Below are 27,333 nucleotides of genomic sequence, written 5' to 3'. Positions count from 1 at the left end.
CTTCTTCTCTTCCTTTATCTCACTTCATGCTGGGTCAGGTCTTCTTTGCCAATGAAAAAGGAGAATTGTCTGTCCTACATCTGCTGGTCTTCAAGCCTCTGGGTCTCCTACCTCTACCTTATTTCTAATTCAGACATCCCTTCAGCAAAGTAGTGTTGCTTTTTGCCCCCACCTCAGTTCTGAGGACTGAGTGCAACCTTCTATTTCTCTTAAATATTTACAGAATATTTGGATATGTGAATTTCACATTTATATGCAATTAAGTCTCATTCTTTTCCTGTATAATTTCTGCCTTTAGTCATCAGCTGAGAATGACCTACACTCCATCTAAAATTTATTTTTACATAGGGCAGAAATTCCTAATATGGGGATCCACAAGCCACTGAATCAGTTTTTCTTTAGCTTTTAGAAAGACTACCCCCCATAGAATCCCTGCCTCCTAGCATGGGGGCTGGCACATAGTAGGCACTTAACAAACCGATATTTTCTAAGTGAAAGAATGCATGATCCTTCACTATTCCCACTCCTTTGAGAAAGAGATAAATAATAGTTATTTATTTTCCGAGACAGGCTCTCTCTCTGTTGCCCAGGCTAGAGTGCAGTGGTGCCACCACGGCTCACAGCAACCGCCACCTTCTGGGCTCAGGTGGTCTTCCTGCCTCAGCCGCCTGAGTAGCTGGGACTATAGATGTGCACCACCACGCTTGGCAAATTGAATTTTTGAAATATAGGTTTAACTTAATTTTTTATTTCCAGTGGTTAACCTACCAGCCTAAGTGCATTCATGGTGATCATAAAATGCCATCTTTTGCCGTAGTCTGTACTTCCTGTGTTGACGTGAGACTTTCTGGGCCCATCCTCCAGCAGCATGCATTCCAGGTTTCGTGTTTCTTCAAAATGTAAACGTTTCCATTTTTGTGTGTATTGAAAGACTCAGCATTAGAATCCAAGAAGGAGTTTGTGTTTCTTTATTGAGTCAAGTGGATAAGAGTGCGTCTGACGAAGAAGGAAAGGTGGTCAACTTGGCCCGGTTGGAGTCCAGACTTCTTTTCTTCCTAACCTGGCCTCACCCCAGGTGTTTTTTGTTTGTTTGTTTGTTTTTGAGACAGGGTCTTGCTCTGTCACTAAGGTTGGAGTGCAGTGGCTCAATCAGGGATTACTGCAGCCTCAACTTCCCAGGCTCAAGTGATCTTCCTGCCTCAGCCCCCTAAGTAGTTGGGATTACAGGTGTGGACCACCACACCTAGCTATTTTTTTTTTTTTTTTTAATTTTAGTAGAGACGAGGTCTCACTGTGTTGCCCACACTAGTCTCGAACTCCTGAGTGCAAGCAATCCACCTGCCTTAGCCTCCCAAAGTGTTGGGATTACAGGTGTGAGCCACTGTGCCGAGCTCACCCCAGTTCTTATTAACTAGGCAGACCCTTTTGAGTCCTGACCAGGCCCTGGCAAGGCTGTGTACTTTGTGATAAGCTTACCTTGCCATCCATCATGGTGTACCTTATCCTGGTTTTCTGGCCTTCATCCCTCTACCTTTAATGCAGGAACTTCTGGATCTCTTCTTGCACAGGGGTTGCTGAGGAAGACTTAGCAGTGCCAGCCAAGCCACGTCCTTCACTCTGCCTAACTACATTTATTGTGATATGATCATCCTGTGTTTTTGTGGGATGCATCTTGCAAGAGTGGTCTACCAGAGTCCTAACCAGGAAGTAAAGCCAAAGCCTCTCTGATTGGGTTTTTCCCTCCACCTACATGACAGACTTCCCTTTCAGGATGCCATGGGGTGACCTGAGGGCAGGGGAAGCTACAACATGGGACTGAATAATTTCATCCTCTTCTTTCTCTTTCTTTTTCTTCCCATGGTTCACTGTGTCACAAGGGATTGGTTTTTTGTTTCCTCTCCCTATTCTCTCTTGATGACATATTCTTCTTTAGGGAAGGAAGCCTTGTGGCCCAGCCCTTGTAGGGCGAATGGTGTATTCTTTTTTTATGGAGGAAAATAAGTTTTGACTCATTAGATTTGATTCTGAATTTGTGAGCAGCCAGACAACCACTAGGAATGAGGGATGGCTGAGAACAAAATTCATTGTTTTAGTTAAAAAAAAAAAAATCCCTGTTAGAATTAACTTATTTATTCTTGTGTAATTATATTGTTAAGTAAGGATTTAGATATTATCATCAATGAGAATCAGAGACACTGACATGTCCCAGATCACAGAGCTAGTATGTGCTAACTGCGTTTAAATCCTAATCCTCTTAATAAGGTTTTGAACCATAAGTGTGTTTGCTCATAGAGGAGCGTGTGAAAATTTGCATATTCTGTAGCACTGTGGGTGAATAGGTTTCTTCTTCCTGTTATACCAAGAAGAAAGGCAGAAGTTTTCTTATCCATTTTGTGAGTCCTGAGATTGCAGACGATTACAGCTACAGACAACATTTGTTTTGTGTTGCTGTGCAGACCTACTCTCATCTTTATTCTAATCCACCTGTCTGTACAGACATTCAAAGACTTTCTCTTGGTATACTAACAAATTCTCTGATACTGTCTAACTTCTTACCTAATGAACAAGATGAATACTTTGTCTTCTGCTAAGAACCATAAACTGTAATTACCTGCAGGGTAAAAGTTAAGACAAATTCTCTGGTTGTCATGCTTGCAAACAATGCTTTATTCTTTAGCATGGTATGTAAGCCTGGCTTCAACCTTCTATTCGAAATTCCTCTCACTCACCTTACTGGCAGTAGTGCAGAACAAGTCTTCATTCCTCAGTCCAGCCTGTGCAGCTCTCTTACAAACCTCCATGACTTGGGTGCTGGCTTTTTAGTACCATAGGGCACACTCTCTGGACCCTTCTTATATCAGGCAAAATACCACTGAACTTCCGGAGGCCGGGGACTGCTATACCTTACTGTTTTGTATTTGATATTTTGCTTTAACACAGCCAGTGTTTTGGCATTTTAGCAAGAGCCTTGCATTAGATTCTTGGGGTCCTAAGTAGGATCTGAGGAACAGCCACATCAGTTTCTCCTGAGAGATTGTTAGAAATTTACGATCTTGGCTGCCAACTAAAACCCATGGAATCAGAATCTGCTTTTCAGCAAGATCTCCTATGAACAGTGTATGCATATTAACATTTGAGAGTCACTGGGCCAGATGACTTCTCAGGACTTCTCCTCCCTGACATGCCACGGCTCTATAGACTGCCTGGATGATGGCCATGAGTAACTGTAAATATGTTTGAATATTCAACATCTTACATTCACATGGGTCACAGGGACCAGGACCCTGAAGAACTTAAATGGGAGTTTTTACTGACTTTACCAGGGGATGGGACCACAAAAGGACTGAAGAGATAGGTGACAACAAACTTGTTGACCAGCTCTAAGGCAGGGAGGGTGCTGGAGGGCAGTTCTTTGGAGGAGGTAAGGAATCAGGGAAGCTCGACTTACAGGTGCTCAAACCATATAAAGGCAACTGATCTACAGCCACAAAAACTTGGGAAGAATGAGTTGCCCCATTTGTTGTCACAGGATGCATTTGGCCTCCAATTCATTTTCCCATATATGACTTCTCCCCTTCTCTGCCCTCTTCCCACTGTTTCCCTAGAGTTGCTTTTTGTGTGTAAGAAGCCCACAGGGGAGGGACTCTGCCATTCAGGAAGAAATGCCCAGTTCCTGGTTTCTGCCTGAGTCCTGTAGGCATCCTTCTGTGGATTTTAGAGGATTGCCTACCTGATCTCCATTGCAGGGAGGGATCTAGTTTCCTGTGAGACTATTTACGTAGGAGAGCTGACCCACCAGACTTCTGGAAAGCATCATCAGGGGCATGCCCTTACTGTTGAAATAGAGATGACAAGTTCAAGTAGGCATTCCATTTCTGGGAAATTTGCTAGCTGCAGACTACAGAGGATTTGCTAAGAAGTTAGTTAAAATATACATCATGGGTATCCTACAGGTGGCGCCTGGGTTGTGATTAGTGAGTGATTGGGAGGCAGTCAGGCAAGGTTGCTTGCTGCATTATTTTAATCGAGGTTCTTCAGCTGGGAGTGGGGAACAGGGTTGTCATTAGGAGACTAAGGGAAATGGACTTGCAGAGGCTTGGTAATAGGGGCAGTAGCTCAGATCTTATGACACATTGTCATCATAACGTAAATCTGCAAATAATACTTGTCTAGTTGGCGGCTGACTTAATTGGTAGCAGTAATTGTCATAGCAATATATTTCCAAGATTACTTATATTTATGTCGCAGTTGGGATTAGGTACCCTTCTTGCAGTCTGGTTTTAATGAAAAAACTGAGAGCTAAGATCTTAGGTTCCCCAGGATTTCTCAAGTGAGTTCCTACTAGAGTGGGATGTGGTGTATTTGAGACAGATGTATTTCCTCCTGAGTTGTGTGGTCACTCACTCCAATGGGATTGGTCCAGAGGGAAATTCAAGGGACTGGTTTTATATGTTATGTTTTTTGTGTGTTTCATTTTCTATTAGATAGCAGATTTAATTTTCCAAAAGTTTTTAGCAAGATCGTCTGCCAATATTTGCCTTTGGCTCAAACATGATCGACTAAAATGTGGCCTAGGTACCTCCCTTCCTCAAGGTTGTTGGTTGCGAGAGTCCTATCAGTAGAACCAAGAAACTGGACTAGCCCCTTTCCTGGTTTGAGTAAAGACTTCAGTTAGAGTTATATGTGGAATTTGGCTGTGGTCCTTGGCTCTTGGGATGGTGAAATAGGAGGGTGAGGGGCCGAATCTCTGGAATCTGAGAAAATCTTTAGCAGCCTAAGGGTTCTAGGTCTCTTGCCTGTGCTTCAGAGGAGAGGGAAGGATGTTAGGTGAGGTGGAGAGTGATTCTCTCCCACTCTGTGAAAGCATCTTCCTAGTGGAGCCTTGACCACAAGGGACTCTTTGGCCCTTTTCCAGAATAATGTAGGCAGAAAGGAATTTTCCTTATGACAAGTAGGGACAGGACCTGCCCTCGAGAAATCTATGCAGGCTGTTCTTGTGTGAGTTTGTCATATATGCACCTCAAAAGTGCTGTTTATCCAATCTTAGATGGATACTCTGGAACTGCTGGCCCCGAGGAATGTGTCATGAAATATTTTTCTGGTGCTGGGAAGCATTTTTCTGGACCCCTTCCCCCCATAATGAGAGACAAGCATCTGGGAGAGGGTTTGCAGAGTGGTAGCATCTGTGTCATGCCATCTGACCCGTGTGGGCTTAAAGTGTGATCTGTTGGCTGTGTATTCTGACCACTGAGTAGCTGGTGGAGGTGCCAGCAGCAGGAGTAGCAAACAATTTGTCAGCTGTTCCCGGGCAAGTTTTATCAGCGTCGCACTGAATAGAGTGTCCGCTATCATATGACCTTTCCCCAAATTATTCTGTAACTTCATATTTGATTCTTGAATGGTCTAGATTATTCTCACCAATACTTTGCTTACAGACTATTTAGACTTGTTCTAGAGCCTCTCTGAATGAATTGTACCTGAAAGTCCAAATTCTCTTTGGTCAAGGAGTATTTATTGAGCACCTACTATGGGCCAACCATTGACAAATGGATATGATACAGAGCTGAATAGAGGAGTCCCTGCCCTCAGGGAGTTAATACTGACAAGTAATGTGTCGCAAGACAGGCATTGACCATCACTGAGTCTCTATAGCCCCTGAATGTTTAAAAACATTTCCACATCTATTGTCTCATTTGTTGCTTCAATAGATTAGTCAGAGAAGACCTTGTTTTTGTTATCTCCATTTTATTGATGAGAAAAATAAAAGCTTAGGTTAAATGATTTGCCCTGAGAGGAGAGTGGCAGACCTGAGACAACACCATGTCACCTCCCAATAGCATGTCCTAGTTTCCTTGATGTTGGTTTCTGTAACAGTTTACCAGTGATTAGCTTTAAACTGTCATGTCTTTAAAATGTAAATATTGTGGTCAGTGGACACCTTGAAAACTAAATGAAATTACACTAATTCCCTGAAAGTAAGTGAAATAAATTGTTTTGTTTGAATAATTGTATGTCACTTCGACATAAAGTTGTTGGAAAAGCAGAGCAACATTTTAATTCATTTAAAAAGCATTTAAGGGAGTTATGTAATGATGCAGTGTAGAGAATAGAGCATGAGCTTTGGGGTCCGGCAGACTTGGAGTCACATCCTGTCCTTACTAGATCTGTCACCTTGGTCAAGGTATTTAACTTATCTAAGCCTTAGTTTCTCTACCTGTTAATGGGCTAATGATGCCTACCTGCTGGGGCGAAGGTGAGAATTTAATCTTTCTGTATAAATTAAGGTTCATGTTCTGTTTGTTACTGGACATTCAGGCATTAAAGGTGTGTGTGGGTATGTGTGTCTTTTGACTAAACGGACACAATATGAATTACATAGCTATTGGAAGTTCATCTGGGGTAGAACAAGGGGTAGTCACCCTCCAGGGTTACTGACACCAAGGTCCAAAGTGTGCTGGAGGTGAATCAGGATTGAGAGAGACCTCACCTCTGTATTGAAATCCCATGGACAGACTGCAAGCTGAGGAGTCAAAGTTGAGCCAGCAATTAACCCATTTATGCCTGAGGTTGCAATTTTTTGAATATTTGCAATCAGACCTCGGCGATGACATTGAGCAGTAGGATATAAGTAACTCCCACATGCTTTGCATTCCAGTAATGGAACACTAGGCATAAATAGTTGCCAGGGAAGACCTGGAGCTGCAGCTATTGATACGTAATGAAGCTGCTGCTTACATGGGCAACTCTATGGAGCTTATTCCAGGAGGCACAACACCAGGGATTTTAGTTACTAAGGATTAATGCAAATATGATGGTGCTTGGCACCCCCCATTTCTGTTTGGAGCCCGTTATATCCTGCACCCCTTGCTGTCTTGTACTTTCCATCTACAGTCTGCCTCTAGAAACCTGGCAGCTCTCTACCTGGGTTCAGTTTCAGAGCCTGCAGATAAACTTTGTTCCCCATCCAGCCTCTGCTTCCCTTTAGGCTCAGCTGACCTCTCCCTGATAGCTCCCCTCCAGGACAGAGTCCCCACCTTATTCCTTTATTTTCCTGGATACACTCATGTGGGACTTATCCTCTAGGAAGGCACTTGTCAGATCTCTGCTTCAGGGGAGGCTGTGACTCCATGCATCTATTCATTCACTGATCGAACAAATATTTGTTGAGTGCCTATTATGTGCCAGCAACTGTGCTTTGTGCTGGGGATATAGCAGTGAACAAAACAGGCAAAAGCACATACGCTCACATAGCTTACTCTCCAGCTGGCAAGACAGATAATTAACCTAATAAATAAGCGAATGATATGGTGTGTTAGGACGTGATAAATGCTATGGCAAAAATAGAGCAGGGTGAGGGGGACTTGGAGTTCTGGGGGAAGGGTTGCAGTATACAGTCAATATCACTTTAGGAACACTGAATTAGTGACCACTGGGCCATTGCTTCTAGGGGAAATACAGGGTTAGGTTCCTGCTAGCCTCTGGTTACAACCTTCTCATCAACTGATAATACATAACTTTGTTTTTTTTAGTGTTTCTGCTTAAAAGATGCCTTCTTTACCATATGTAGTCAATTCATTCACATTGAACTCACAGCCAACAGCACCATAACTTGTGCTTGAATAAAGCTTTTCTAACACTTGTGTTTCCTCCCTAAGACTCATTACAGCCTTCCAGTACTTAGCAACGCTAGACAGCACTTCATTACTGTGCTTGGGGGTCACTTTTAGCAATGAAATCGCCAAAAACCCAAAAATGTGAAAAACATGGCACTCAATAGGTGGCAGAAAGGATACTCGTAGTATGAGAGCTAAAGCATGGAGGCGGCATGGGCCTTGTCGGATCTCATCCAGCTGAGGTCCTCAGCAGCACTTCAGACCTCACTGGGTGATGTACATATTTTGCTGCACGGAACTTGTCTGTGAATGGCCACAAAAGTGCCTCAAGTATTGATTTTGAGGTTACAAATAAATTTTAGTGAGGTGAATTTGCAAATACACAATTTTGTGAATAACGAGGATCGAGTGTCAATGAATGATCAGCGTAGGCCTCATTGAGAAGGTGATATCTGATGAAGACTTGGAGGAGATTATGGGAGTCATGTGGGTATTTGGAGAAGTGTTCCAGGAAGAAGGTACAGCCCAGTGCCAGAGGTGTGCCCAAAGTGCTCAAGGAATAGCAAGAAGGCCAGTGTGGCTGTCATGGAATGTGGAGTGACCAGGAGAGTGGCAGGAGATGAGGGTGGGGGAGTGGACTTTGTAAACGATAGTGCATCCTTTGGTTTGTATCTGAGTTAGATGGGGAGATGTGGAAGGGTTTTGAGATAAGAAGTTTTACAGCACTGTACTGTGTTGAGGCAGAAGCAGTAAACCAGTTAAGAGAGTGCCGGCAGTAATCTATAGCCAAGCCTAGATGTCATCATCTGCTCACCACTAAAAAGAACTCTTTCGCACCTCCCAGTCCCCAAATCACTCCCAGATCACAAATAGAGCACAGTTCTTATAACTCAGCCACCTTTTTGGAGCATCTCAAGGAGAGTTAAACTGTGGGATTACAGTACCTGCTGCTGCTGGTGTCTATCTGAAAATGTGCTGCCACTGGAAAATGAACTAATTGAAGCTTTAGTTTCTCTAATGCAATTTTGCACTTTGCACTATTGGCCTTACAAGTTCAAATTATTTAAACACAGGGTGCCAGTAATTAGATAGAAGAATACTCCCTTCATTGTTTGCCTGGATAAAAGGTACGTATGCTTCCTTGCTAAGTTTCAGCTTTCTTTTTTAAAACCATGATCCCAGCCCTTGAAAGCCACATCTCACTCACCTTCACTGGGAAGGGGAATGTGGCTAAATAGATTGCCTGCATGAAGATATTTGTATCCAAAGTATAGAGTGGAAATAATTCATGTCACGTTGCTGTACTGCTATAATGAATACAGAATATACTTTCGGTAATGCATTATTAAAGGCATGCACAGCAGAGCTTCCGTGTATACAGTTTGAGTGTGAGCTTATTAGCATTTCAGGTTGATACCTCTTTAAGATTTAATTAGATTCCAGGCTTCAATCGATTTATTAAATGAATTTCTGGCTGCTTAAAAAGTGTAATGTGTTCATGACAGTAGCTTTTCATCACTCTCTTCTCATTTCCTCATGCACTCAAGCAAATCTCAGCTTCCGTCTTGGATTCAAAGCCAGAGATTATTTTCCAAAGATACTATGCTGTATAAACGTAGCCTCTTTTGTGCTTGGGGATATTAGGGCCTTGGAGAGAGTTATTTTTTATCCACATTGTCTGACATGAATGCATCTCTTGTAGATTTACCACCAGTAAATGTAACTAATGCATAATAATAGCACTATCTTCTGTTTCAGTGGCCCTTTGTCACTGTGACTCTTTCTACTATTCTTTTGGCACAAAATTCACAAACTTTTATTTCTGTTGCCATGGGGAGAGTGTTGGGACTATTCAAATAGTGGGAAATTAAATGGCATGCATCAAATCATGGTAGTGATTTGCAAGACAAGCTAGAGAGCTAGACCATAAAGTGCATAATTTCATGATGTTCTGCATTTGTTTAGAAGAGTAGAGAGAACACTTCTCTGAGCCCAGCAAGCATCCTAACCTTGCCTCTGTCATTGCGTGCATGCACACCCTTAAGTCAGCCCCTGGCTATGATTGCCTCATCTTTGAAATGGGGCCCCTGGTATCTTGTCATTGGAAGGCAGGGGAGAGGTCTGATCTAGTTTCAGCAGTTCCTTCCAGCTTTAGGTTCTGTGTATTTGTGGGGTAAGGGAGGGTGATGTGAAAATAGATTAGTTTCTATTTATGTCTAATAGCTATCATCTAAATAAATAAAGCCTGAAATGCAAAGTGGAAGAAGTGATATAATTTATTTGATATATTTTTAATTTTTGAATGAACTAGGGCCTCAGATTAAGGTCAGTTGTGTCCAGCTCAGTTAAGGAAGTTATTTTTATTATATGGACTGTTTATCTCCTCACGGGTTACATTTTTGAAAGTTCAGTTGGAAAGGAAATTAAAGACCTATCAACCAAGGTAGAATAATATAAGTATAAATCCATTTCTATACTATAAATCTTTCTATAAGGATAAATTGATTTTTGCCACAGAGCAAAAGCTGTGGTCAAAATGCTGTGAATTCGCAATTCAGGGAAAAAAATACTGGTTAAGAAGCAGAGCCCAGAGGCAAAGTGGGATTGTGACTGATTGACAGGCACAACTTCAAGGACAATGCTGGTTTCATTTTTTGCAAGCCTCAACATGGGCTAGGTTATGTAAGAGGCCTGTGAAATTTTAAAAACTGATTTTCCACCTGCAGATTATTCATGTAAGGAATTCTAAACCCTGTTATTAACCCCAAGCCTGATTTCTCACATAGAAGAGAGTGGAAAAATGCCTGACTGACATGTAGTTGGAGTTCTAGGATCTTCTTTAATCTGGAAAATGTCCGTAGCCTTTTTTTGTCTTTTATGACATTAAAGAGTATAGTTATCCCTTATTTAATAGAACACTCATAATTTTGAAGTATCCTCATGATGAGATTGATATTATGCATTCTGAGCAGGAATACTACATAAGAAGTATTATATCCTTGTCAGGGTATGTCATCTGGAGGGACACCTTGTCCAGCGCTGCCCATTAGAGATGTTAATTTTCATCATCCTGAAGAATGAATTTTGTCTGATTTATCCACTGTTACCATAGCTACTTTTTTTTTTTTGGCCTTGCAGCTAATAAGCAATATATGGAAGATACTTGAAGACCATGCAAATACTCTGATCTTTGTCAAAATGTCCCCTTAGACTTAGTGTTATGGGTTATTTTTGCCTGAGCCAGTTTTACCCTGATGGTTGCAGAATGATTTTCTGACTTTGGCACTTACCAGTGGCACTAGGCATTCTTTTGAAAACATGAGCTCCTTCCCCCAATTCGTTTCTATATTTATTTTCTATATGGATGTGCTACTTCCCTGTGTTTCAGTAGTTTACAATTCATTACTTAGTTATGTATTTATTTTTCGGTGCTCACATTGTCTCAGTCTTAGCCAATGGCAGCCCCATCAACCTGCTTCTCAGTCCTTGGACATGCCCAAATGGGATTTGAGAAGCATACCTTATATTAATAAACTCTGCCCTGCCAATCACCTTTTTTCCCTCTGTGGTCCCTAAAGTATCCATACATAAATTCAGGGTCATTGCTGGCTATGTGCAGAGTAAGACGAGGTATGGGCTAGAGGTTTATGGGGTCTCTTTGCTCCTCACTGAACCTAAACTTGAACCTCAGTGTCTTGCCTCGTGTTGAGTGGCTACCAGAAGAACAAGAGAGAGAAGACAGTACATGAGAATATGAATGAGGAAAGAGAAAGAACAAAGAGCTCAGGCCTCCCCTTCCCCCATGTAGGAGTGGGCTCAAGACCTAGATGGGAGTGAGAATAAGAACACATCTGTATACCTGACTTTTTAACACGCCAGCTCCTCCTCCTAGGATATGCAGCACACAGTGCTACAGTCGGATCACTCTGAGGCAAGTCCTCCTCTCTGTAGACTCAGGGTCAGCCGCCATGGACTTCTTCACTAGTCAGCCCTGGTCAGAGCTATAGCCTTCTTTTTTGTTCTTCACAGTTGCTTAAGAACAGGACCCATTTCATCTCTTCCTTGGGTGCTCCCAGCAGAACTGACACACAGACCTCTCCCACCAGCAACTCCACAGGTCCTGGGGCTGCTTGGATCATGAGGTCTCTATATTAGTCAGTTTTCACACTGCTGATAAAGACATACCTGAGACTGGGTAAATTATGAAGAAAGAGGTTTAAGGACGTAAGTTCCATGTGGGTGGGGAGGCCTCACAATCATGGTGGAAGGTAAGGAGGAGCAAGTCATGTCTTACATGGATGGCAGCAAACAAAGAGAGAATGAGAACCAAGCAAAACAGCCTCCCCTTATCAAACCATCAGATCTCGTGAGACTCAGTCACCACCATAAGAACAGTATAGGGGAAACTGCCCTCATGATTCAATTTTCTCCCACCGGGTCCCTCCCACAATATGTGGGAATTATGGGAGTACTGAGATTTGGGTGGAGACACAGCTAAACCATGTCGGTCTCAGACTGTATGCCCTGTGTTGTCTTGTGTTTCCAAAGGGCATCTGATAGGTTGTAATATTGGGCCTCAATTTCCTTTAAGCTAAGAGAAGGAATAGGATTAGGATCTTTAAGATCGTCTTCAACTTCAAAACTCTCTAATTCTGAAAATTGAGGCAGGAATTGTACGTGCTTGAGTTAGTATTCTCATATATTTGCCCTTATCACCCTAAAGTTCTGCTATTGTGTCTAGCAAAATAGGCACTTTTCATAGGTTTTCTTCTTTAATAACTTCTTACCACTTCCCTAAATGATCCCTTTTGATGGAAGTGTAATCAGGGTGTTAATTAATATATTTGCTAGCTATAATATATGGACATAAAAACAAAGTATTCTTACAAAAAGGAAATGAATTTCTGTAACAGCCTAGTAAAGGGCATATTTTTGAATTCCTCCTAAGACTACATTAAGCGAATGCTTACCCATAATGAAGCCACTCCAATCAGCTTCTCATTTCTTTTTCATTCATTTTGAAGGATTGTTCTTGAGCTGCTGAAAGTGCTACTCACATTATTAATAATTAGAGCTTTTGTCTAGATGCTGGGTCCCCTTTTCAAGTATTCTGACCATCTGCAGCTCTGTGTACTTACCTGCTAGCCACAGGTAGGACTGATCAAGCTTGTGTTCTTTTGAGTGGACAGAGTCCACACCCAGACCTTCAGTGTAGGGGGAAGCACAGTGTTTCCTATACATCAAGCTAACTTCTAAGGTGGTTTATTAATAAGGGACTTGCCCCCAGTATTGACAGTTCATGTCTAATAGTACCTTTTCTGTAGTTTGTATACTTACAAAGTCAGGGGCTTCTAAAAACTCAACAATCGAGCCTTCATCTCAGGAATCACTGTCATCTAAGATCAAGCCTCTTGATTATCTTCTTATTGGCTTGGGCAATAGGCAGGCAAGTGTCCTCTCCCCTCTGTCAATAAATCCTGCACAGGCTGTTAGCCTAAGGGAAAGCTTGATTTGCTGATTATACTGTGGCTTTGAAAGCTGCTTCTGCTCTCTGAAGAATGTGAAAAGGAGGGATAATGAAGTCCCCAGTCACTCTCAACTTAGAGCCATATAATTATTTTAAATTGTTTTCATTGTCTGTTCTTCATACCTGTGATGTGGTTTTTCAGATTTCACTCCTAAGATGTCCAGATCTTGTTGTAGAGGCGTAGGCAGTAGGAGAGGACGGGCAGGAACGAGTGCTGCCAGGCCACGCATCTGTGTGGCTGTGCAAAGAGCTTAGGATTAGCTCAGATAGCAGAGCAGCAGATATGTGGGCACAGTGAGGAGCTCACGAGCAAAGGTGAGGACAAAGGGATTGCAGAACCATAAGGATATGGTTTAAGGGAGGCTATTCTCAGAATAAGTCAATACTCAAAAATAATAAAAGTAACTAAGAGGTTTTTCTTTTAGCTATGGAAGAGCATAAACATGGTCTCCTGCAGAGCCCCACAATATCTATTTGAGCTCCTCCGTGGACTTCACAGAGAATGGTCTTCAGAGGCATCCAGTTGAAAGACAAGGGTTAGTAGTATTCTGAAGGGAAGTTCACAGTGGTTGCTTCAGAGTCCCATTCTCTTCCATTTGTTTTGACAGCCAGGAAGCACATGCATGTTTTAATAAGTGTTGCTGGTATGACACTGAGAGGTATGGATAATGAATGGCTTGGAAGAATGATCCAGAGATGCTGGTGAAGGGGTTTAGAAGATGTTGCTCCAAAATATGCCACTTTGGCATATTATTTTAAGCTAAAAGAAACTGTGAGGACCAGCCAACATAGGAAATGCTCTTTTACCTTTCCCTCAGCTGCCTAAAATAAAGTATAAATTTCCCCTTTTATAAAGAAAATTTACATTTATGAAGGAAATGCTCATTAATGTTCATTAGTAAAGGCATCTGTAGCAGGAAGAAAGCTACCAAGAGACAGCTTTTATCACCTAAGGGACTTTAATCTGCATACCAAGGCAACCTTTATTCACCATCCATTTCCTCTTCTCACCTTCCCATAATTTGCCTTCACCACCCCTCAGAAGCACCAAACCCCTATTCTTCTCTGTAGCTCAGATGATATATTAGTTTCAGTCATCTGGCTGCTTCCTCGTGGGATTCCCATGCATCTGTACGTAATTAAAATTATTTTTCCTCTGTTAATCTGTCTTATGTCAATTTGTAGACCAAAGATCCAGAAGGGTGGAAGGAAGCAATTTTTTTTTCCCTCTACACTGGAGAATTTGATGCACAGCACAGCAATTTATAACACAGAAGGAAAACCTATAAAGGTCACGTGGCTCTTCTTTCCCCTGCATATTTGCATCACAGATTCCCTCATCTCCTTCAAGTCTTGATTCACATATCACCTTCAAAGTGAGGCTTACCTGTACCATTCTGTTTAAAACTTCAACTGACATCCCCACTCACCCCCTCACTCTCCACTTTTTAGTTTTTGCTCTAGCACTTGACCATCCCCTAACACATGATATGCTCTAGTTATTTATTATACACATAATGGGGGTGAATTGTTGATTGTCTGCCTTTCCCTGTTGGAACAGAAGTTCCATGAGAATGAAGATGTTTTCCCGTTTTATTCACTGATGTACATCAACAGCTCAAACAATGCCTAGCACCTAGTGGCTGTTCAATGATTATTCATTCGATGAATAAATGAATGAAATAAGAGGTAAAATATGGCCAGGAATGGTGGCTAATGCCTATAATCCTAGCACTTTGGGAGGCCAAGGTGGGAGGATCGCTTGAGCCTGGAAGTTTGAGAGCAGCCTGGGCAATACAGTGAGACCTTGTCTCTACAGAAAATTTAAAAATGAGTAGAGCCTGGTGGTACACACCTGTAGTCCTAGCTACTCAGGAGGCTGAGGTGGGAGGATCATTTGAGCCTCTGAGGCAGAGATCACAGTGAGCTAACTGTGGCACTGCACTCCAGCCTGGACAACAGAGTGAGACCTCGTCTCACAAAAAGAAAAATAAGGTAAAACATTCACAGACATAGCAAAGAAGCCAAAATGGGGACCTGGAGGGAACTCATTCTTCAGGTTTTGCTTAAGTGAAAAAGGAACTTTCCATACTAAAAAGTGGACAACAGAAGCAATGCTTTGCTGAATGGTTCATGACAAATTCTATTAATTGAAAAGTCTTAAGTAATGTTCTTTCTACCTGTATGTGTTCATTCAAGATTCCAGCTCATTGATACAAAGTCATTATTTTGATATCATTCATTTAGGGTACAACTTTATTTAAATGCAGTGCACGTTATTTCTTTAAAATGTGCTGATTTGTAAAATATCGTGTTGTTAGTAAATAGTTCTCTGCTGTCCCTAAAGAGCTAGGAAGTGGGGATTAGGGAGTGGGGAGATTAAATTGGAGGGAAGAGAGTTGAAGAAAGTAACTGGAGACAGGGCTAAGCTGGGATTCTTTAGGAGGAGTGACAGAAAAGTCATTCTGAGGCTGTCAGCTTAATGCCATAATTGCCTTACATAATTTAATACATAAATGCTGAATAAACACCAGTTAAAGCCTTTATGAGAGAGAAGCAGGCTAATCCGAGGATCTTACTTTGTGCACCTTGACTTGTGGTCATAATTGTCCCCACGTTGTTATTATTTTTGCAGCCTCCTCCGAGTAGCTTGTCAGTTGCCCTTGACCAGGGCCTCTTTTGGTCATGTTCTCTTTCTATTCTATAGCAACTGGCATTTGGTGTTGTCCTGGTAACCATCAACTTCTATGTTTGCACTTCTTATTTGGAGCTTGAAAAGCTGAGGTTGTAGGTTAGGCTTCCTACAAGCTGACCATCTGTGAATCTGGGAAAACGGCCCATGACCTTCTTAAGCAGAGCACCTACCTTTGGATACATGCCTTTAGTGAAAGAGGAGCTCAGGAGAATCTGCAGATGCTCACTCTGTATCACTTCCAGGTATGCATCCCCCACGGCCCACAGTCCCAGTCCTTTGTGAAGGCCATAACATCATTTATGATTATTTCAGATCAGTTGAGTGGGCTTGTCTGTGGGAGGCATAGTCCTCAATGATTCTTTTACATCTTGACATAGAGCAGCTATTGACTGCTGAGATATAGAAGGAAGCAAAGAATTTAGTGAGCCCATTTGAGTAAAAAAGAAAAAGTAACTGTAAAATTCCTCAATTGTTTTTAGATCTGTTAACCAGTAGTACCATGGCCTCTGGATTAGCCCAAGTTTGGCATCTGAGCTTTGCTCCCTGATGTCTGATGAAGTGGTCTGGACTCCAGGCTCATAGGCTGCCAAGGCCTTCAAGTCATGGAGGGGGACCAAGTAATGGTGTAGAAGAGGGGAGAGAAAGACGTTTGATAAATCATGGAATAACTCTGGCCTTTAACACATTCTAAAGAGAGGAAAGGTATTTCTGAGTGTCTCATACATTTCTGCCACCAGCTATCTTCTCTACCAGAAATAACGACCACACATGGATATGAATGGAGTGATGTCTCTACTGATTTCCTTGGTTCTCCCCATTTGAAGTTGAAATGCCCTTACTTAGACTTGGTTCCTGGGAGAATTCTCTAGGGGAGAGGGACAGGAAAGCTGAAGCTCAAAAATCAAACCTAAACATTTTCATGTTCACCCAAGAGGTGATATTGATATTCTGGCCAAATCAAACACCTTAGCAAACTTCCCAGGTTTGAAATCCCCGTGTGTCCTCAGGCAAATGAGATTATTGAGATTATTAATCAAAACTAATGTTTTCACAAAGGGAACAAAAGACATACCTGCTGACCTGGTGGTGGCATCACACCAGAACTTGAAATTGAAGCCTGCGGCATTTAACCTGGGTGTCATGTCTTACTTTTCGTCAAATGTAAACTCAGTAATAGGAAAAGAGACTTTCACTCAAGTGAAAGTTTTCTGCTAAGAAAAACATTCCAAAGTAGAGATTTTTACTTACGATGTAGAAAAATGTTTCAACTGTGAAATTGCAAAAACATTCTTTTACACCAGAAGACAAAAATAACACATTGTAAGGAGCATAGGAAAAAAAATCCATATGGAAAAAGTTGAAACAGCCAATATGTGTTTAAGAGTCTCCATTATGCAGCCATCTCACATAAACTGTCTGAAGACACCATTTTTGTGAGACACACACATGGAGAGAGAGAGAGAGAGAGGGAGTGTGTGTGTGTGTGTGTGTGTGTGTGTGTCTATCTGTCTCCTGGATTGAAAGTGGGAAGAAATGGTGGAGGGGCAGTGATTTATGTGCTGCTAAGTCCTCTGAGACCCTAGTCAGTGTGGTTCAAGCCTGATTCAGGCCTCTCAGGCTGACCTTTGTAGGCCCATCACCATCTCTCGGAACTGGCCTCCCACCTCACTCTTGAGCCCTCTCCCTCTGTGCTGTCACAAATGCCAGAGTGAAATTTTTCTAGAAGGTAAATAAGTCTCTATGCAGTCATTGCTCTGCCTAACACCGGTGGCTCCCTAGTGCCTTAGGATAAACTGCAAACTCCTATGAGGAGCAAGTTCAGAGAGCTGGTGGGAAGGCAGTGGTTACGGCTTTGAGCCATGAAACTGTACTTCCTGGGTTAGGACCTTGTTCATCTACTTACCAGCGGAGAACCCTTGGGCAAGTTATTTATTTCTTTGGTTTTCAGCTTAATAGTACAACCTTGATAGTGTTGTTGAGAGGATTAAATGAGTTCTAACACATACTAAACACCTAATAAAGATTCACTTTTATTGTGATTACTTATATTGTGCTCCCAGTTTGCTTCTGCCCCTATTCCTTCAGTCATACCCAGCTACTTGCAGAGCTCTTCCCTACTGGCATTCAACTAATGGACCATATTTCTTTCTGTCTGTATTAGTTTTTTTGTTTGTTTGTTTTTTTGAGTCTCACTCTGTCGTTTTTTTTGGAGTGTCACTCTGTCGTCCATGGTGGAGGGCAGTGGCCCGATCTCAGCTCACTGCAACCTCCGCCTCCTGGGTTCAAGCAATTCTCCTGCCTCAGCCTACCAAGTAGCTGGGACTACAGATGCACACCATCACGCTTGGATAATTTTTGTATTTTTAGTAGAGACAGGATTTTACCATGTTGGCTACACTGGTCCTGAACTCCTTACCTCAGGCAATCTGCCCGCCTTGGCCTCCCAAAGTGCTGGGATTACAGGAGTGAGCCACTGCACCTGGCCCTGTATTTAGTTCCTATAGGCTACTTTCTCTGCCTAGAATGTCATCACACACACGTACCCACCTGCATCCTCTACATTCATCTTCTACATCCTCCCACTAACTCTTCCTTAACCTTCAAAGTTCAGCTTAGGTCAAGACTCTTTTACTCTGAACAGCCTACCAGATACCACTCTATCTTAGAGGCTCCTGTAGCTCCAGTTCATCTTTCTCTCCTACCATTTATGACACAGCACAATAATGGTCTGTTTATTTGTAGTTCTTCTTCCAGTAAACATTCTCTCACTCCCCAAGCCCCATGAAAGAGGGATTATATCTTGATCATTTCTATATGTCTCCTACCTGTATATTGTGCGCTCGTAAATGCTGCATGCATGAATGGATGGTTAGATAGGGGGAGGCATGGATGAGTGAAGACACTTTGAGAGATACTACCAAATTAGAATGTGTCTAATGTGGTTGTCATGGTTAGGGGTTTGGAAACCTATTTGATTAAGAAATAGGTCAAATATTTGAGAAATACCCATGCTCTGTGAAAGAAGGCATGGGTAGGAGAGGGTTTACAGAGCTGTCTTTGGATATATAAATGGCTAGAGTGTACATTTACTTACTCTGTATTGTTTAACATGGCAGAACCATGACCAAGACTGGGATGAAAGATACAGGCCAGTCTCAGCTCAAAATAAGGAATATAATTTTAATAAAGGGATTTCGTTTTAGTAGCAACTAGCTAGGTTATAGCAAAACTGTGCACCGAAAGAAAGCTAGACTAAATGATCTCTGAATTCTACTCTGTGCATTAGTTTTTGTCTTCTTCCTGTCAGTGGATGGGTTGAGATGCCAAAGGTCTTATCACCCTTTTGGGATCTAATTTCTTAGAGGGCTACTGGGCTCCAATTCTTAAATAGTTCCCTTTTCCCTTTTCAGCCTGTGCACCCTCATTTTTCTACAAATGCCTTCAAAGTTTACAGAATATCAGCAGTTGAAAGGATCAAGTACCTTGATTCTAGTTCAGCCAACCATCTGAATATTTGGTTTCCTTTATAACACCCTACACAATGCTAAGTTTGCAACTTCTAGTCATCCAAGCAGAGACAGTAAAAAAGCAGGGAGATCTATGGGTCTTATGGTAGTCAAGATTTTCCAGAGAAACAGAATCAATAGGTTGCACTCACATGTATGTATGTGCATGTATATATACATACATTTTTATATATTTATTCATTTTAAATAGTTGGCAAATCCAAACTCTGCAGGGCAGGCTGGCAGACTAAAGAGCCAGGGAAGAGTTGATGTTCTACTTTTGAGTCAAAGGTGGTTTGCAGACAGAATCTCTTCCTCCTTGGGGCCCTCGGTCTTTTCTCTTAAGGCCTTCAACTGATTGAATAAGGCCCACCCACATTATGGAGGGTAATCTGCTTTATTCTAGGTCTACTGATTTAAATGTTCATCATATTTTGAAAATACCTTACCTGCAACATTTATACTGGTGTTTGACCAAACAACTGGTACCATAGCCTAGACTAGTTGACACATAAAATTAATCATCCCAGGTCTGGAGTATGAGAGAGAGGTCAAAGCTAGAAATACAAATTTGGGAGTCTTGAGCATATAGGTAGCAGTTAAAACCTTGAGACTGGGTTCTGAGGTTGCCAAAATGATCTAGTGACAGGAAACTTCTCAAGGCGGCCCATTTGGTTACAGTCATAATTGAACTGAAATCCACCTGAAAACCCTGTTTTCTGGTTCATTACTTACCCATATTAAACTTACCAGTTCCTTGCATCACCCCCTCAAATGGTATTCTTTCACATCCCCACCTCAGCCTGGTTGTTATCATCAGACATGTCTTTCTTTGTCAATCTGTCTTTAAAGTAGGCACCTTGAAATTGAGGGTGACCTTCCAGGTGTGGTCTGATGAACACAAGACATGCTCAATTCTTTGTTCTTCTAATGAAGCAGATAAATATTAGAATTTGGTTGGAGGGAGAGGGGTTAGAATACTGTTGGTTCATTGAGCTCACTCTTGGCTTAAAGGCTAAATCTCAATCTGCTTCTGCAACATCACCTTGCCTCTATCCTACATGTGCAGTGCTTTATAGTACATAGTAAAGACTTGGGCTGCTCCTCTGAGTGAAGTGGGGAACAATTTGTAGCATTAAGTAGAGGAGTGATGTGTCTTGGGTCTTTAAAGGATCATTCTGGCTGCTCTGTTGAGAATGGCTTTTTGGGAGCAAGGGGAACCTTTTAGGAGGCTATTGAAGTGGAAGTGGTGAGAAGTCATCAGATTCTGGATATATCTCAAAGTAGAGCTAACAGGCTGTGCTGATGGATTGGACGTCAGGGTTACAGAGTCAAGTATGACTGCAGGGTTTTTAGCCTCAGCTGCTGATAGGATGGAGTTGCCATCAACTGAGATAGGGAAGGCTACCAGAGGAGGAGATGCAAGTGGGGAGATCAGGAGTTCAGTCTGAAATAGCTTTTTTTTTTTTTTTTTTTTGAGGCAGAGTTTGCTCTTTTAAATCTTGGCTCACTGCAACCTCTGCCTTCCAGGTTCAAGTGATTCTCCTGCCTCAGCCTTCCGAGTAGCTGGGATTACAGGTGTGTACACCACCATGCCTGGCTAATTTTTTATTTTTGGTAGAGAAAGGGTCTCACCATGTTGGCCAGGCTGGTCTCGAACTCCTGACCTCAGGTGATCTGCCTGCCTCGGCCTCCCAAAGTGCTGGGATTACAGGCATGAGCCACGGTGCCTGGTGTGAAATTGCTTTTTGACATCCGAGTAGAGTTATTTACAAAGTAAGGAGATGTATGGCTCTGGACTGCAGGAAAGAGGCCTGAGCTGGAACTCCCAATTTGGGAGCCTTTAGCATAGGTAGCACTTAAAACCCAGAGACTGGGTGATACGACTGTCAAGGGCATGAGTACACAGAGGAGAGAAGAGGACCAAGGACCAGTGAGCCCTGGCTCTCCAGCAGTGAGAGGCTGGAATCAGCAAAGGCACCTGAGAAGGAGCAGCCAGTGAGTTACCAGGAAAACCAAGAGAACGTGGGGTCCTGGGGACTCAGTGAAAATCAAGGAGGATATCTATGTAATAGATTACAAACTTTATATATAGTATAGAATATTTTATACATCTGTAATGTATAATACATGCTTAATATGTATTTTCCATAAGGATTTTATATAAATTATAATATATTACAAATTTATATAGTAGATGACTTCTGGGGAAATACGGCAAAGGTGGCTTAGTGGAAAGGGCACCAGGAATCAGAAGGCCTGAGGGCTGAGCTCAGTTCTGTTGGTCTTAGTTCTTTAACTTTAGGCATGTTAAATAGCCTTTTTCAAGTAACATTTTTGACTCATCGGGAAAGCAGAGATTTTAATCCTTTCTTTACTCTCAGTTATTGCAAGAATCAATTGAAGTAACAGATATGGATATGGTTTGTTAGCAATAAAGATCCTGTCCTCCCTCCTTCTCCCTCTCTTTCTCTATGTATGTGTAAATGTATATGTATGTGTATAAGGAATTCCAGATATTTGTTATATTATTAATGCCTACTGGACCATTCAGATTATGACCTATTGTAGGTCATAATCATTTTAGTGGGTTTCAGGCAACATTTGAAAATGGAATAAGACCGAGCGTGGTGGCTCACGCCTGTAATCCCAGTGCTTTGGGTGGCCCTGGCGGGCAGATCGCCTGATGTCAGGAGTTCAAGACCAGCCTGGCCAACATGGTGAAACCCCATCTCTGCTAAAGATACAAAAGCCAGACGGGTATGGTGGTGCATGCCTGTAATCCCAGCTACTTGGGAGTCTGAGGCAGGAGAATCACTTGAACCTAGGAGGCAGAGGTTGCAGTGAACCGAGATCACATCGCGGCATTCCAGCCTGGGCAACAGAGTCAGACTCTGTCTCAAAAAAGAAAATGGAATACAAAATATCAGTATTCATGGGTTAGAGAGAGTAAAGGTAATTACAGTTTTTTTTTAAAGAATATTTTTAGCTTTAAACTTGTGTTAGTTATCAAATTACTCCCACACTTAGTAGTTTAAAACAATAAGCATTTGTTATTTAGAGGGGTGAGGTATCTGTGAGCTGCTTAGCTGGGTGGTTTGATTCAGGTGGAAGACAAGCTGTCAGCCAGGGCCACAGTCATCTGAAGGCCTCGCTGGGCAGATCCTCTTCCAGGCCTATGCTTGTGGCTGTTGGCAGGAGGCCTCAGCATCTTACCACATAGGCCTTTCCTTAGGGCTACTCACGACGTCTTTGCTGGTTTCTACCAGAACACATGACCTAAGACAGAGAACAAGAGAGTGCCCCCAAGACAGAAGATGCAGTATCAGATCAAAAGTAATCAACTCTGTTATGATTCTCTTCTCTTCTGTTAGTCACATCTAGCGATCCTGGTACAGTGCGAGAGGGACTTTACAAGAGTGTAAAGGTCGAGAGGTGAGGATTGTCCAGGGCCACCATGGAGACTGGTCATCACAACTTCTATAACTGGGTTGAGTTATACATCTTTAAATGTAGGTCATGTGAGAAAGTGTTTAAGAAACAGTGCTGTACAGTGTCTAATACTGTGCACCATTAGGCAGAGGTGTACGTTAGCTAGCAGAAGCCCATTTAGGAAGCTCTGCTGTTGATGCTCCCTACACCCATGGTTAATTACCTGTGACTTTAAGATCATGGATATGAACACCAGTGACTTTTACAGTGAAGCAAGATAATGGAAGTCTTATGGGGCTATGGGGGACTGTCCTTAAGTAAATTGAGCCTGTACTAATGTCCTTTCAGAATCCTTCTGTTTGATTTCTGTAGTTCTACACCTTTTACCTATCTGGTCATCTGCCAAGTATATCTGTTGGTGGTGGGTTCTCACTTCAAATCTGTGGCCATATTTTATGCACAACTGTGTGGCTTGTTTCTTATAGAATACATTACAGGGGTTTGTGATAGCAGTTATACTTTCAGCTGATCTTTCTGCCTGTTTATTCTTCTTATGAGTGTGGTCTGAGTAATGAGCTTATGGAAAATTCTACCTGGAGATAAATGGGGTATAATTAAACTTTTATATTTTGAGAATAGGGATTATTAGAAACATAAAGGTATGCCCTACTTAAAGGAATCTTGTAGAATAATTACAGACATGATTTGTATAATTTGATATATTCCCTGGTGTGAAAACAAATCTGTTTTAGCTCTCCTAGCCAATATTTTTTGTGTTGACTAGTGTAAATGACTGAAAAAGAACAAATTATTTTCGAAGTGCTAATAGATCCTAAGCAGGCTAGAAGTCTCTAGTTAAACAGTTAAAAGACCAGTAGAAAACACAACACAAAGTAAAAACATATGGCCTCGGGTTCTTAACTTGAAACTGTGACAGTTCAAACTGGAGTCATTGCTTGATATAAAGTGAGCCCTACTAATTAATTGGAAAGGAACTATTCTACAAGAAAGTTTGTTGGTTTGATGTTGACCGTTTGCTCTTCAACACACTCCTACTACTTGTCAGCCCTGCAGCCACAGGTCTTCTCTGGCTTAAGATTTTACACCTGAGGGCTTCTCTCCATCTTCCAGTCACAGTGGAGGATTGGAGGATGTGCTGTTTTCGGTGGGCTCGCAGGTCTGTAGAGGCCCATTCGTTCTCGAAGAGTTGCTACTGCTAGAATGCTGGGCTGACTCTAATTTTTTTTTTTTTTTTTTTTTTTGAGATGGAGTCTCGCTCTGTTGCCCAGGCTGGAGTGCAGTGGCACAATCTCGGCTCACTGCAACCTCCACCTCCCTCGTTCAAGCAATTCTCCTGCCTCAGCCTCCAGAGTAGCTGGGACTACAGGCGTGCACCATCACTCCCAGCTAATTTTTATATTTTTAGTAGAGACTAATGTTGGCCAGGATGGTCTCGATCTCTTGATCTTGTGATCTGCCTGCCTCAGCCTCCCAAAATGCTGGGATTACAGGCATGAGCCACTGAGCCTGGCCATAATTTTTTATTTATGTACCAGTTGACCCCCTAAGCTATCAGCTTCTGTGGTCAGGGACTGTCCATCCCTGTACCTGACAGCATTTGGCTCATGGGAGAAGCTCAGTAAATGTAAAGAAATTACATTTTTTATTCTCTTGCATGGATTTATGTCCAGAAGAACAAGGTTTGGGGTACAATATGCAAATGATACTACTTTTCTTAGTGTTTCTATTAAATGTAGTAGATTTTAATTTTCCTTGAAGTATGTGAAACGTAAAAATTTAAATGTTGAGACAACAATATGATTCTTACTTCTTGAATTAAGATTGATTTTTAAAAATCTATTAAAAATCCCTATAGCATTTTTGGTAACATTCAGTGGGAGAGGAATTTAGTTTTTATAACACAGATAGGGACTACTGGTAGCTTGAGTGAGCAGGTTGAGAACTACTCAGCTAGAGAACACTGAAGGCCCTTTTATGTTCTCACCTGTGCATATCCCTGAAGACCTGGCAACATTATCAGTCAGCTTTATGAAGTGACTTCTTCTCTGTCCAGAATGCTGTCTGAGCAATGGGTGGCTATGAAGGTGCTGTAGGCCTGGCCCACTCACCCAGCTTTAGTATTAATTATAACTAGGAAAAACAAAAGCAACTGTTGGCATAGTGGATTATGAAAGGCCAGACACTCTTTTGTATGTATTGCTTCTTGGCCTTGCAGTCTGTTTTTTTTTTGAGACAGAGTCTTGCTCTGTGGCCAGGCTAGAGTGCAGTGGCGTGATCTCAGCTCACTGCAAACTCCATCTCCTGGGTTCAAGTGATTCTCCTGCCTCAGCCTCCTGAGTATCTGGGATTATAGGTGCCCACCACCATGCCTGGCTAATTTTGTATTTTTAGTAGAGACCAGGTTTCACCATGTTGGCCAGGATGGTCTCAATCTCTTGACCTCGTGATCTGCCCGTCTCAGCCTCTCGAAGTGCTGGGATTACAGGCATGAACCACCATGCCCAGCCCTTGAAGTTTATTTTTATTTTTCCTTGCTGCCTCTGCTGTGCGAATCAGCCCATGTCCTGCTTAGTCCTGAGAAGACTATCTGTGTCATGCTGCCTTGAACCTCAAGCCTTTGTTCCAGATTCATTGCATCACTTATATTTCCTCCACCAGACTGAATGCTGTGACAGAGCACTGCAGAACTCCATCCTCATCCGTGTCCGTCTGGTCTCTGCTTCCCATTCCCCACACCTGCCTATGCTGCATTGTGATGTTGACGGTTGAAAAATTGTGGCTCCTTAATTTTTTTCTTCTGGACTTCAATAAAAATAATTTGATGGAAAGCTATGGAAGTGTCCGGGTGTCATGGCTCACGCCTGTAATCCCAGCACTTTGGGAGGCCAAGGTGGGCAGATCACTTGAGGCCAGGAATTCCAGACCAGCCTGGCCAACATGGTGAAACCCCATCTCTACTACAAATATAAAAAAATTAGCTGGGCATGGTGGTGCATGCCTGTAGTCCCAGCTACTCGGGAGGCTGAAGCATGAGGATCCATGGAACCCAGGAGTTGAGGGTTGCAGTGGGCTGGGATTGTGCTACTGCACTCCAACCTGGGTGACAAAGCGAGACTCTGTCTCAAAAAAAAAAAAAAAAAAGAGAAATTTATGGAAGGGAAAATAGTCATATTCACTTAGATTAGCTCAGCCACTTAAGTGAAAGAGATGCCCAAGGAGACACTTAGACCTTTTGCTGGTAATTAGTAAGTCTAGGAGAGGCAGCTGCAAAGACTAGGAGAGCTTGTTGTTTTAAAACCCTGAAACTCTACTTATATCTTAGTCAAGTAGGGAATAAATAACCAAATAGGAATTCTTAAGGCTCTGATATATCATGAGCATGAGAATAAAACTGAGAAAGGAAAGGACACAAATTAGTGAGAATGAGAATGACAATAGTGTCAAATATATTTTCAAAATTTGTAAGTATCATTTTTAGATATAATGACTTGTCTTTTGAGTCTTGGTTATGGCAAAAAGACTTTTGTTTCAATATAAAAAGAGGGAAAGCCTGTGTACCTCATTCCAGTCAAGCAACTTTTCAAAGCAGCTGGCTTTGGGTTACTAATAGGTGAAAGGCCAAATGTTCAACTATTCTAAGAAGTGAAACTAGATCCTTGAAGGGATCATGCGATGGCAATTTTTCAAACCATAATGAACAGATTCATCAAACACATCATGAATAATCACTTGTTGTGATGATGTATTCACAAACTGCTGAAGGGTAGAATGAGGTTTTAATAAGATAACTGATTATAAAAATATACATGCAGGGAAGATGCTCAGCTTTTAAGATTGTATTAATAATAGCCTTATATTAGTTTTGTGTTGAATTCTTGTGACCTGCTGGCACCTTTTTGGTAAGTATTGACTCATTTAATTACCCAGCTCCCCGAAGTCAACCCTTAGAAGCCTAACCTAATTTCTTTTGTTTCTTGAAGCTCTGGGTATCTTGGGTTCAGTTTACTCTATAAGCAGATGCTGAAGCTGGTGTCTGTATGTAAGTTTTGGGGCATCATGGAGAGGAGGTGTAAGTCATATATCCTTGTTCTCTGTTTGGCGATACTCAGTAGTGTGGTTGTCAAGGGCAACCTGGGCAGAAAGATCAGCAGGGCTCTGTGGTTCCATTAGGGATGTAGACTTCTCTCCTCTTAATCTTGCTGCTTTTGGTTGCCTTCTGGGCATCATTACTGAAGTGCTGCTTGGAAGAAAGAAGAGAACATTTGTCACCATCTCCTGTGGCCCTGGAGCCAGCTCCCCTTATCAGTCACCAACTCAAGTGATGTTCTGTGGGGACTGTTGCCAGTTGGCTTCCACAGTGAGGATCCCGAACACTATGGAATTGACATGTTACCGGGAAGGACCTCCCACACCAGGCTGTCCAACTTCTTGTGCTTCAAAGCCCAGCTAGAGCATCAGCTCCTCTGGGAAGCCCTTCCTGCACCCCTCTCCTGCCCTCCCCCATGCTGGTAAAATGTAAACACCCGCTCAAGAGCTCTC

The 27,333-nt window shown here is 42.2% G+C and overlaps 1 protein-coding gene and 1 long non-coding RNA gene across 12 annotated transcripts in view; one reads left to right on the top strand and one right to left on the bottom strand.

Moving 5' to 3' along the window:
• Nucleotides 1-27,333, top strand: part of HHAT (hedgehog acyltransferase) — a 357,788-nt gene that overhangs the window by 136,858 nt on the left and 193,597 nt on the right. The gene's annotated exons all lie outside the window — the stretch shown is intronic.
• On the bottom strand, nt 13,049-15,808 carry LOC134731881 (uncharacterized). The gene is made up of 3 exons (XR_010114564.1): nt 15,720-15,808; nt 13,264-13,378; nt 13,049-13,164 (listed from the first exon to the last, which is right to left on the bottom strand). It is a non-coding gene; the product is annotated as an uncharacterized lncRNA (long non-coding RNA).

This window comes from Symphalangus syndactylus, chromosome 19 (genome assembly GCF_028878055.3).
Source record: "Symphalangus syndactylus isolate Jambi chromosome 19, NHGRI_mSymSyn1-v2.1_pri, whole genome shotgun sequence".
Lineage (NCBI taxonomy): Eukaryota > Metazoa > Chordata > Mammalia > Primates > Hylobatidae > Symphalangus > Symphalangus syndactylus.
The sequence above is the reverse complement of the archived record's forward strand: the minus strand, read 5'-3'. Positions and strand labels throughout refer to the sequence as shown.